Here is a 13,132-nt window from a genome sequence, read left to right on the forward strand (position 1 = left end):
GCCGCCATCACCTTTAGGTTCTCGACTGATAAGGACCCTTTAGGGGGCTCGACTGATAAGGATGCGTAAGCAGGCTCGACTGTTAAGGACCCTTTAGGAGGCTCGACTGATAAGGATGCGTAAGCAGGCTCGACTGTTAAGGAGAGGACCCTTTAGGGGGCTCGACCATTAGGGAGAGGAGAGGAGAGGACCTTTAAGTGATCGACCATAAGGACCTTTAGGTGCTCGACCATAGGGAGAGGATGCGTAAGCAGGCTCGACTGTTAAGGCCGCCATCACCTTTAGGTGCTCGACTGTTAAGGACCCTTTAGGGGGCTCGACTGATAAGGATGCGTAAGCAGGCTCGACTGTTAAGGCCGCCATCACCTTTAGGTGCTCGACCATAAGGGAGAGGAGAGGAGACGGAGAGGAGAGGAGAGGATGCGTAAGCAGGCTCGACTGGCCGCCATCACCTTTAGGTACTCGACCATAGGACCTTTAGGTACTCGACTATTAAGGATGTGTAAGCAGGCTCGACTGTTAAGGAGAGGACCTTTAGGTACTCGACCCTTTTTTACTTATTTGTGGGGGCCAATAAGTAAACCCAAGAGGGAGAGGAGAGGATGCGTAAGCACGCTCAACTGGCCGCCATCACCTTTAGGCGCTCGACTGTTAAGGACCCTTTAGGGGGCTCGACTGATAAGGATGCGTAAGCAGGCTCGACTGTTAAGGCCGCCATCACCTTTAGGTGCTCGACCATAAGGGAGAGGAGAGGAGAGGGAGAGGAGAGCCCCCCCACCCAATAAGTAAATTGAGAGAAAGATGTTCAAACCTCCGCCATCTTATCGGTCAATAATGACATATATAATAGATCTTTTTTCTGATGATATTATATACGCTACATGGCATAAGGCCTTTCAATCTCTCTCTGATTCCTAGCTACGACCCATGAAGTGAGGGAGCTCTAAGCTATCTAATATATCCCCCGCTCCGTTGTTGACCCCGCTTACGCTTTCCTGAGGGTTCTTTCCTGAGGCCGCTATCAATTCAATAGGTGGTTCCTGGGCGCCCTGGGTAGGGTGACAACGTCTTGAATGTAGGTCATCATGGTGAAACTCCTTGCTTGTGTAGGATATGTATCTTTCCTACTCATTGCTCTCTGTTCTAAGGGTTAGGTAGGTAGGGCCCACTATAGTTTCAAGGTTCTTCCTCCGGTTCCCTATATATGGTGAGAAGGGTGTTTAGGTTTAGGTTTCACCTGTGAAATAGAACCCTTCCCCCGTTGCCCTACTCTATGGCCCTGGTTAGTGAATAGCTCCTACTGTCAGCTCTAGTGAGAAAAGAAGACCAAGAGTTCTCAAGAGTATCATTATAGAGGCCAGTCTCTAGTAGTCAAGTCCTTATAGTGGTAGTCTAGTTGTAGGAATTCCTTGTTGTTGGTATCATCGTGCTGCTGGATGTTGGTAGGAGTCATAGTCATGGTGGAGAATTGTCATGAATGTCGGTGGTGAATTGTTTGGTGAATCGATGTTGGTGCTGGTTCGATGGGAAGGCAGGCGGGAAGATAGATCAATCACATCAGGTAGGTAGAACTGAGGGCTGTAGGGACTGGGCGTGAAGAGAACTGGATGTGTATGGCCGTAAGGAGAAAAGCAAGGCTCAACTGGGTAAGCACAAGTAAGTATGCTCTAAGCGATGTGATTGGTGTAGGGTAGGCGGTGTAGGTAGGGTAGGTGGTTGGAGTAGTAGTTTGGAGTTAGGGAGTAGGGGAGTTGGTCTTTTTCTGCGGATGTCACCTCGTATTGGGACGTGAGATGGGGATTTGATTGTTACTCTCTATTTGGAATGAGTGTCAATCAGCTATGGACCCAATGGTGACTCACTCACTCGGCCCCGTACCGTGTAGGGTGTAGTTCTTAGAGTTCGTAGGGTCTATTTCGAGGGCCACGGTTGGGTCTAGTTGAGGGTCGAGGTCTCCTGTCTCTTCTTATTGGAATGATGTTCTCTGTCTCAAGGCAATAACTTCTAGCTGCACCAACCATAGCTTCATCATGCTGCTGCCCCCTAATTATAGTAGGCTAGCTGCACCGACAAGAGCTAATTGCTGCACTGAAAAGAGCTTCATTCTTTCATTCACGGGCAGACCAGAGCTTCATTCATGTTGACCAGAGGTTCACGCACTTAACTGAGTGTCCAATGAGTCTTTCCATGGACTAGACCTAATTCCTGATTGACAAGAACTTAATGCACTGCCTAGCTGCATCTACCTTCTAGCTAATACTTCCAACGGTAACTACGACTAGGTACTATCGGCAATGGATAAAAGCCAATTACTAGGGACAATGACTGGTGGGCATTGAGTGATTGACTCTTGGATCTACTACCGGCTATTATATATACTCTGTGACTAACTAACTCGGCCCCGCACCGTCCTGTAGCTTATTCCCTTGCCGTACCGTCCCGTGGCTTATTCCCGCCCGTGTTAGGTGATTCACGTTGTGGGGGATTCTTTTTGCGGTAACATCATGGCCTAATCCTCTTGGCCGGTGGTGAAGCTTTCATTCATCCGTGGGAACGCCTATTTGTAAAGATGTGGGCTATCAAATCAATCAATCAATTCATCGGGATCGATCAGCCTTGGTGAAAAGCCCTCGGCTTCCCCCATTTAAGGCGAGCGGGTTCGTACCTCGCCTCCTTTCCTTGGGCCCTAGGTCTTCCTCCTTCTTTCAAAGGACACAACAAGAAGCAGCTTCTTTGCTAGAGCTCTTATCATATTTTAGGCTTCTTTTTCTTCTCTTTCTTTTGAACAAGAATGGACAGTTGTTATTATTTATTTCTTTTTTCAATGGCACCAGAAACCCATGGAGAGCTAGCTAGAGATGTAGAGATTTCTTTTAGATGGGATTTATTTCACATCGGACTAATTGGCAAGGACGTAGATATGCGAGTCTCAGCTCATGGGGTCACTTCTCCCTCTCGGCTATAGAAGTGGGCCTTTGAAGGGTGAAAGGGCCATCCAGAAACATGGTGTGAAAGGGCCTCCTATTAAGGACACCTCTCTCGGCCGACTGGCATATACCGGTGGTGAATTAGGTTCTCTCTCTCGGCATCCTATCAGTTACATTTGTGAATTAGTGACAATCGGCTCTGAACCTCCTGGCAGTGCCTTACTCGGTCTCGTACTTTGAGCCTTCTACCCACCTGCTTCACCAACCTTACTCCTTTAGTAAGACTTATCATTAACATATCACTCACTACATTTCTATTTTATCAATAATACACTTTCTTTGTCAAGCCGGAGCTTGTCTCTGAACACTAGGCCGGGCTAAGCCTGCCCAGAAGGAATGGGATGAATCACTGACTTACTCGTGCAGCCTGAGCTCCTATTCCTCAGATAGAACCTGATTCCTTCCACCCGCCCGGCCTTCATTCGGCGAACAAGGAAAGATTACAAGCTGAGCACCCCTGCCTGACTGTCATCCAAATGAAGATGACTTATCCTCTTTACTTCATGTGTTATGATTAACACTCTCTCTAACGACCCCTGGACCTTCTTTCTAAGGGTCACTCTCCCCAAAGGTATAGTTCGGGCGAGAACAGCTGCCCACCTAGACAACTATCACGATTCTTGCTTGCTGCACATACTGCAGACATATCCTATTACTGTTTCCACCCACCCTTCATTCAGTCACCCGGCCTTCATTCGCTGTCTGTGCGAAAAGGTCCGCCGCTCCGAACTCTTTCTTTGCCATGGACTTGGATATGCCAAGCAAGTGAAACCGCGCTCTTGTCTCACCCCTCCCTCATCAATGTCATCTCATGTTATATATGAGACCAACTGGATCAGTGTGGTTTTCGTGGTATCTCGTACTTACCGCTTGATGCGGCTAGGAAAGAGAGAGGATAAGCGTCTCAGTCCACCAGCTACAGGCCCACCAGCTTACCTTCTTATGCCCAACAGCCAGCCATCCCAGCGATGCCATCCATCCCATCCAGCCATACCAGCAAGCAAGACCAGCCGGCCGTACCACGCCTTGAGATATGGGAAATTCACTACTAAAAGGTGGCGTATCCAGCTACTCTGAGTTGACGGGATCTCTGCTAAAGGGTTATGCCTGTCAATTAGGACCCCTACTTTCTTAAGCCAACATCAGGTTCAGGCGAGTTGTGATCCCTGAGACGATTGCCCAGTGGGTGGTGGCAGAAGCAATTGGATTAAGGGAGAATGCCTTTTGTGGCTCATTTGTTCCAGATTGTTCCCTTGTTCTTGATTCCGAGGTTCTTGTTGATTTACCATGCTTTTGAATCCCCTAATTGTTGCTGTGTTTCGCTAACCATGCTTGAAGCTTCGGTGTTGCTTGCTTGATGGTGGGACACAGTACTAAGAAGGGACTTTTGGTGTAAGACAGTACTAAGAAGCAATGCACTATTACCTCCTAACGGCCTAGAAGACAGAAGATCACTTTGGCTGGTTCAAGATAAGCACTATGGAAATAACCAGATGGAAAGAAAGAGGTGTCGTTAGGCCGCTCGACCATAGGGAGAGGAAGAAGAGCTTTCCTTTGATCCCTAAGGCCGGACAAGAAGAATCGTGTCAGAATGTTGACCTTGCTTATGGATAGGAAGAAAGAAAAAGAAGAATCAAACTAGAGCTGCCCTTCGGGGGCTCTACCCTGGTTGGGTTGAAACAGAATAAGAATGGGGTTGTCAGCCAGAGCATTTCACCGTTATCTATATCACCCTCATCTCTATCACCACCGGAAGCCAGCCAGCCTGAGGAAGCATTCATCTATCTCTGGTCTCAGCCAACACAACTCTACCATATGGAGCAGCTAGTTATGCTCCACAGAGGAGTTACACACCTTCAGCATTCAGCTATCTCATCATCTCACCGTCATCCCGTCTATCTATCAACGTCATTTATCTCCACGGAGGACAGCCTGAAAAAGCATTTCTCTCTATCACTGTCTAACCGTCATACCGTAGGGGATTTGAGATCTATTCTATTTCACGAAGGTCTTCGTGCTTGGATGGCGGCTCAACATCAAACTCATGAAACCCTTATATCCCTGAGGAGAACCCTAATGCAAATATTGAGCTCGTAGCAAAAAAGACTTCTACTTTTGGCTGCTAATTCGATTGGGGCTGGCTCATGCCGGATTCAGTGTCTTCTGGGGTTAGAGACAGATTGGTTCTTTATATGAGATGAGATGAGCGGAGATCTCATTAGGCGTTAGATTAGGTTTGGTTTGGTTAGCTAGTTGAGCAAGTTGCTTACCTTATTGACCCAGAACCCGCGGTTGTATTTGAACCATTTTCATAATCAATTTGGCCGGTGCAAGCATCTTTTCCCGTTCGAGAGCCTATTGACCGGCCGGAATCACCAATATCTAAGGCGGAATTAGTTCGAGTGAGCCCTTGCCCTTACAACCTTCACCTTACCTCCCATTAGGGAAAAGATTGAAATTCCCTTCATCCCGATATCTATGTATCGATATATGCCTAACCTATCAAGAATGACGAAAAGACAAAACCTTAATTGGGGTTTGATAAATATCTAACAAGCTTACCGGGGGTGAGATGGCCTAAGCCAAACACCCTAAACCACTCTAAGTTTCTGTTTCTGGCCACACCTTCACTACTATAAACACCCCCAAGAAGCGTCTGGAGAGCTGGAGTCACTCACCCGATGTTAGCAGGTCTTGTGGTTCAGGTACTACATCCCGCCCGACTATCTAGCTAGAGAGACATATATCGATGTATAGCATGGGTGGATTTATAGCTATTCTTGCCTAGAGTACTGGAGCTTTGTCTTGGGTTGGGATGGGAGCGCAATCTTAATCAGGTGAAAACCATCTGTCCTGGTTACTTCGATACGCCCCGAGCCGCACTAATCGGGCTAAAGCCCCTACCTATGCTAAGCTTCACGCCCCTTCTTTTTCCACATATTGATCTCTGGCATACACGAAACCTTGCCCTAGCCACATTGGACCAAAAGGACAAGCCACCTAGGTCTGAACACTAGCTAACTGCCTTCTAGCCATCGTTCACCTTATCCTCGTTTGGATATAGTAGGAGCCCATTTTAGTATCTGTTTTAGTGCCTGCCCCTGTTTGTTGCCCCTTCTAACGGCCTATGCCTTTCCTCCTGCTGCCTTATACGCCTTAGATGCTGGTGAATCTACTCGCTATGAATCCACAACTGACGAATCTGGAACAGGATATGCTGCTAGCGGAAATGCTGGTCGAAGTGATGGCAGGAAAGCTGGAACTGGCACATCAAAGTAATCAAAGTGAATCATGTTATAAACGATGCAAGCTTTTTTCATAGATCATCTGCTGCTGGATTAACAAGGTGCGAAGCCGCTTGTCCCTCCGGGGGCAAGGACCCGGAGGGGGCTCGACTGATAAGGAGAGGAATTTATTGCTTGCTTGACGTTAGGAAAGCAAGGACCGGTAGGGGCTTGCTTGACGTTAGGAAAGCAAGGTAAACTAAGCGCTCTGCTCCTCCACCACTCCACTGTTATTATTACTTAATGGGTTGGTAAGTCAAGACTCCCTCTCCTAGGTTTCAGGCAGTAGCAAGGTAAGGATGAGGTTGTTGATCCCGTCCTGATACCAGTCGAAGGTATAATCTAATAGATGCCCCAGACCTCCTTCCTAAGATTCCTGCACGCGTGATAAACGAAGCATATCCTGGCTGGACAGAATCTCCTATAATATGAAGCTCGTCCCCATCATCTCAGAGGTTGCTCTGATAGACCATAATTGCAAGCCATGGTTAAGGGGATACCACACTCTCTCCTAGGGTGAAGGCATTAATTAAGGGAAGGTTGGCCGATCTAATCCCGACCCAATAATCGAAGGTCTAAGCAGTACCTACCTCCTAAGCGCTTCATTAATCCAAGTGGTCTAGGGATAAGCAGGTCTAGTTCTATCTTCAGGTGGTTAACTAGAAGGTGGAGGCATGAAAAGAAAGGCAGGTGGTTCTAATCATTCCTAGCAATGCAGTGGGTTCTAATTGATGAATCATATTGGGGCTCCTTGGCGAGAACAAAAGGTAAGAGTGTACCCTACCCAGAAGAAGTCATCAGGGGTCATAGGGGTAAAGGGTGAATATCCTAGTGCTGACCCTCGTCTTCCTGGCTTAAGCGATAGGTGAGAAGTAAGGTTGGGTAAGAGTCTATTGGTGGGTAGGTAGCAGGGACAAATGAAAGGCGGGTAGGTCTGTCTATTCCTGGCGATGGAGTGGGTTCTAATTGATGAATCGTATCGTCAAGGCTCGGCTGGAACCAATAGGTAATAGGTGGTACCCATAATCATTTATCAAGTGTAATGGTAAGGCTGGTGAATGCGGTATGTCCACCCGTCAAACAAGGCTCTCTCTTCTCTAATTGACAATTCTCCTCCATTCATGTTTCTCTCTGGGTGGGAGAGAGAATAAGTACGCAGTTATATTATAATAGAATGACTGAGGTGTTTATCCACGAACCCTAGAGAGTCACTCACTATTCATATGGTGAGGGTCCTCTCCTCTCCTTATCAGTCGACTTACGCATCCTTATTATAAACTAGTGTATCATTTAACAAAGTAAAGTCGATGTTTCTTAAATTTGAATGTATGTGTTCAAACCTTGTTTTTTTAAATTAGATCGTTTTTATTTCTTTTTTAAATTACACTTAATTGGTCTAATTGACCACTTTTTCCAACGTATAACAAATGAGGAAACATAGGAGACCAGGAAAAAAATCTTAGTGAAAACGACGGACGGACATCACATAAGTGGATATTTTATTCATGTTCTGATGTCTACCCATCAATATAAACCCTAATCATTTTTGGGAGATTTCGAGATTTCCAAGTATCCTTTGTTTCCTTGAACTTTCCTTGAGCATCGATGAACTCCATAAGTGTTTTGAAGAGATTCTTTAATTCTATGAAAATGTGCTTCAACAATGAATTCCATAAGTGTTTTGAAGAGATTCTTTACTTCTATGAAAATGTGCTTCACCGATGAACTCCATAAGTGTTTTGAAGAGATTCTTTAATTCTATGAAAATGTGCTTAAGTGAAAAAGTAATTGGTGTAAATTGAAATGCCTATGAGTATCAAGCCATTTGCTCTCCACTCCACATCTCCATGTTGCTTTAGCATGGAAAGAAAATGTCTATCGGTGTAGAGTGAAATGCCTATGGGTATTAAGCCATTTGCTCTCCACTCCACATCTCCATGTTGCTTTAGTATGCGGATGAAAAAACATTTTGTTTTGTAATGTTCCGAGTTGAATTAATCTTGCTAAGATGAATTTCTATTTTTGCAATTGGGTGTTGGAAAATATTTTGGCATGTAAACTTAGGAAAAGTGGGTGGAGGGAGTCCCCACTTAATTTTTGGAGAGATGGAGGCCACCAAAATTAGAGAAAACGAAAGATTAAATTGATAGTGGAATAAGGGGTCCACATAAAGTACGCACTTGGGGAACAAGGAATTCAATGAATTTCTATTTTTGCAATTGGGTGTTGGAAAATATTTGGGCATGTAAACTTAGGAAAAGTGGGTGGAGGAAGTCCCCACTTAATTTTTAGAGAGATGGAGGCCACCAAAATTAGAGAAAATGGAAGATTAAATTGATAGTGGAATAAGAGGCCCACATAAAGTACGCACTTGGGGAACAAGGAATTTGAATTCCTTCAGGCAAATCGAATTAGTGGAGGGACCCACAAGGAATGCATGGCCAACAATTATAAAAGGAGGGAATGAGGGAGCAATAGGGGTCTTTTGTCTATTTGAAAATCGAATTTGCCTTAGTTGTTCAGCTGAGCCAATATTGTGTTTTTTGGCACACGAGTGTCTCCGAGCCGAAATCTCAACCCTTGATTCAGTGGACTTCGAGTGGCAGCCCTAGGAGGGAGTTTTACTGCGTTCCACGTCGTACCAGCAGCAGTGAGTCAAGTTGAAACAACAGTAAGTCGAGTTACAACAACAGGAGAAGTAACAGCAAGGGGGGCGAGTTACAACCACAGGGAAAGGAGCAGCAGGAGGGCCGAGTTAAAGCAACAGGAAAGTAGTAGGAGGGTCGAGTTACAACAACAGGAAAATAGCAGCAAGGAGGTTGAGTTCCAACAACAGGGAGAGTAGCAGTAGCACAGAGCAGGGAGAGTAACAACAACGCATAGCAGGGAGAGTAACAGCAGTGCAGGGACTGCGCAGTCATTGGAGTGAGATTTGTTGGGGCAACATTATCCCGTCGATTGAGTTGGGGAGCTGGGAGATCATTTGGAGGGCCATTTGTGGAGGATTGTTGGAGTTGGGAGTGCATAGATTGACAGGATCAGTCACAGCAACAGAATTCGTATTTGGAGGAGGGCCAAGCTGTGAAGGGTTAAATTTTGAAGGTTGGAACCAAGGGAAACCCTTTTAGGGTTTTTTAGGTTTCGGGCAACGATCACAATCCCAAATTCCTAGAATTTTATGGGCACTCTAGAGTGGGCAAATCAGGGTCAAAGTCCAGCAGCAACGCAGTTTTTTGGAGGAACTGGATATTGCAGTTGTTGGGCTTACTTGTACTCATCACCTGGTGCTTGTAGCTTGCCTTATGCAAGCCCAGATGCACTTACTCCAACTCTTTGTACCACAAGCTAATATTATCAATCAAATCTTGGCCAGTTTGGGATTTGCAAGAATTTTTGGTTTATGTGTATGCATTCCTGAAAATTTTTGTGTTGCTATCTTGCATTTCTTTGTTATCATTGTAAAATTTTCCATGAGGAATATTACAGTGGTATCAGAGCATGATCTTAGCCAGTTGTGGGGTTTCCAACAAAATTATGGAAGACTTGGGTTTGTATGCATTGTGATGGGTGAACCATAAACAAACCCATGGCCGAAGGGAGACTGAATAACATTGAGGGAAAAATGACCTTCACCCACCTTGATGACTCAACTAGGAGTTATGTCAGAAAACGGGTACAATAACTAGACACATATTTCTAGGTAAACCCCATAAGGGAGGAAGACACTATTAGACATGCCACTTTGCACTTGGATGGAGATGCTATGGAGTGGTGGTACCGAGGGTTGATCCCTTTTGGTCATGCACGTATCACATCCTACACAAAGTTCACACAGAGGCTCCTGGAAAGATTTGACCGAAAGGACGCTAGACCCCCTCAAAGGGAGTGGGCAGGACGAGGACAGTTAGAGGGTGAGAGCAGGGGGCGTTTCTATTGGTGGAGACCAAGATTTAGATGTCAGGAGCTCTAGGAGGAGGTTGATCAGGAGGACACGCAAGATGGTGAGGGGGACATCGATATACCCGGTGTGGCGCAAGAATCACCATTATTGGAGGTCTCTTTGATAGCTCTAGCAGACACCTTGGTTGAGGGAGTAAGCATACACTCGAAGGTCCATCTATTGATGAGATGCCAACAGTTGATCAGGTACCCAGTGCTATGACCTAGTTTCTAGGCGATGGTCGCCCACAGCAGTAGGTTGATGAGGTGCCTGGAGGCATACTTGTCGTTGAGGAGGTACCAGAAGAGACGGAGGGGTCCAGAGCGGTGACCAAGTTTATAGAGGTTAGTCGCCCTCCACAGTTTCATCAGTTCCGAGCTGGCCTTCTAGCGTTGAGAAAGAAGGCTACGACAGGGCGAGAGGGCATTCCTCAGCAGAACGAGGAGTTGGAAGGCATGAGAGTGGTTTGTGCTAAGTCAGCGGCCAAACAGGCTTGCGTTGGGGAACAGCGGGGTTCCCTAATTGTTCAGTTGGAGTGCGCGTTGGAGCGATGGGGCACCCCTACTCAGACATGCATAGATGAGGCCAGTAGCACTAGCAGGTTACAACTATGGTGTTGATCATATATGCTAATTTAGCATCTTGTGCCCATCATTGTAAATTGAATAGAGCAGTCATCAAATAATTGTACCCTTATGTACACACATTTTATACTTGTAGATCTGACTTTTAGAGTATATTCCCATGGAAATTAAGTAGTTTCTAATGTTGTGTATGAATGGTAATTTAACATAATAGTGAGTAGAATTTGTTGAGTAAGATGATTGGACGATTGGATGCTTGAATTAGACAAACAAGGATCCTTGCTATGAGAAGTGCTTGACATTTGGAACCCATGCTTGGAGAGTGCAACACTTGAGGATTGATCTCTTGACATGTGTACACCTTGGAGAGTGAGAGCCTGACTCTCTATCTTGTATATTGCAATCGCCCTTGGATGTCAATAATTAGACACCCTTATTTTAAGGCTATGGACCACATTAGTGTTAGTGGGCGCGTGAGCACCTGACTCTCTATCTTGTATATTGCAATCGCCCTTGGATGTCAATAATTAGACACCCTTATTTTAAGGCTATGGGCCACATTAGTGTTAGTGGGCGCCCACTAACACTAATGTGGCCCATAGCCTTAAACTAAGGGTGCCTAATGAATGACATCCAAGGGTCATTGCATTCCTACGTCACGCTTTGCCAACATTTCTCCAAAAGGTAACAAAGATGCTTGAATTAGACAACAAGGATCCTTGCCATGAGAAGTGCTTGACATTTCGAACCCATGCTTGGAGAGTGCAACACTTGAGGATTGATCTCTTGACATGTGTACACCTTGGAGAGTCAGCGCCTGACTCTTTATCTTGTATATTGCAATGGCCCTTGGATTGTTGAAGTTTCTAACTTTACTTAAGTTAGAAACCCTCCATGCACTTTATCTGATTTATTCCTACCTACTTGTTATTTTACTTAACAAGTTATTTACAATGTAAATATTGAAAATAAACGCTAGTGCATCCTCAACATATTATAGATCAGAAACTAAAAGAAACAGAAACAAATACACCATATCACACCATTATTTTTGGACCAATATCCCTGAAAAAACCCAATGCGGGAAAACTGGTGCAGCTATCTAAGGGTTTTCTTATTAAGCAATATCAGAGTACAATCTGGGTGCCGAAACTGGCCTACCCAACAGAGAATTTCCTTAGCAGTAATACCTCTCTGTTTCAGACAAATCTACTGGCTGAAACCCCAGATAATCCTTCCGGCAGCTACTCAACACTAATCTACCCCTGAAACCCCAGCATCTGCCCAATCTTGATTGTGTCAGCCTCTCCCAGCCCAGCGTTGACCCTGCATCAGCCTATCTTGGCCTGCGCCAGGCCCAGGAGGCCCTGTTGTCGCGCGGATTGGCACGACAACGCTGAGACCGGGGGCTGTCACTCTGATCCCCGATCCCTCCGTTTAAACCTGTCTCCCATGGCTAAGGGGGGTAGACCCTGTGAAATGATGAAGGCCAACTGCCAAACAGTTGGGCTGGGAGACACGATGCACTAGAATGATTTTATAAATTTGGTGGACCAGTGCCTTATGAGACTGTTATTTTTAAGACCACCACAAGAATCAGTAACCAGATACCGTATTTGTATCTCGACTTGAAAATTTAGATCTCAGCATGAAAGATATGACAATTCCCGAAGATAACTGGATCTAAAATTTTCCAAAATTTAAAAAAAAAAAAATCTAAAAAAGATCTAAAACTAAACCAAAAATCTTTTTTTTTTTATTTATTTATTTATATTATAAAAAATGTGAATTTAAAAAATCTAAAAAAAAAAATTTAACTTAAAAGTAAAACTACGAAAATGCTAAAACTATATCAAAACTTAAAAAAATTTAAAATCTAAATCTAAAAGGACCTAAATCTAAACTCTATATAAATCTAAAATCTAAAGTCTAAAACATAAATATTTTTTGTTATTTTTTTTATTTATATGAAATCTAACCATATATATACAAAAAATAAAAAAAAGGAATAAAACTTTAAACCTACGCTACTGATCCCTTTGCATATGTATATTTTTTATTTAAACCAAAGTCTCAAAAGGAATACGATCTACAATCTAAAAGAAAATAAAAACGTAATTACGATGAAACCCTAAACTAAACTTACGTAACCACGCAGAGCCGCAAAATGCCTATTCGCTGATCGTGATTTACCTTAAATCTGACAAATCTGGCCCGAAATTGAAAATGTGAATCGTAGAACTGGGCGTTGATCTGAGAACGAATTGCTGTGACGAGAAACCGGAGGTGAATGGGATCGAATGCCACCCGGAAAATCGCGCAGAGAATTCCTGGAGG

This window comes from Pinus tabuliformis, chromosome 5_2 (genome assembly GCF_031772625.1).
Source record: "Pinus tabuliformis cultivar Carrire ecotype Pingquan chromosome 5_2, CPIR1, whole genome shotgun sequence".
In the NCBI taxonomy this organism is placed as follows: domain Eukaryota; kingdom Viridiplantae; phylum Streptophyta; class Pinopsida; order Pinales; family Pinaceae; genus Pinus; species Pinus tabuliformis.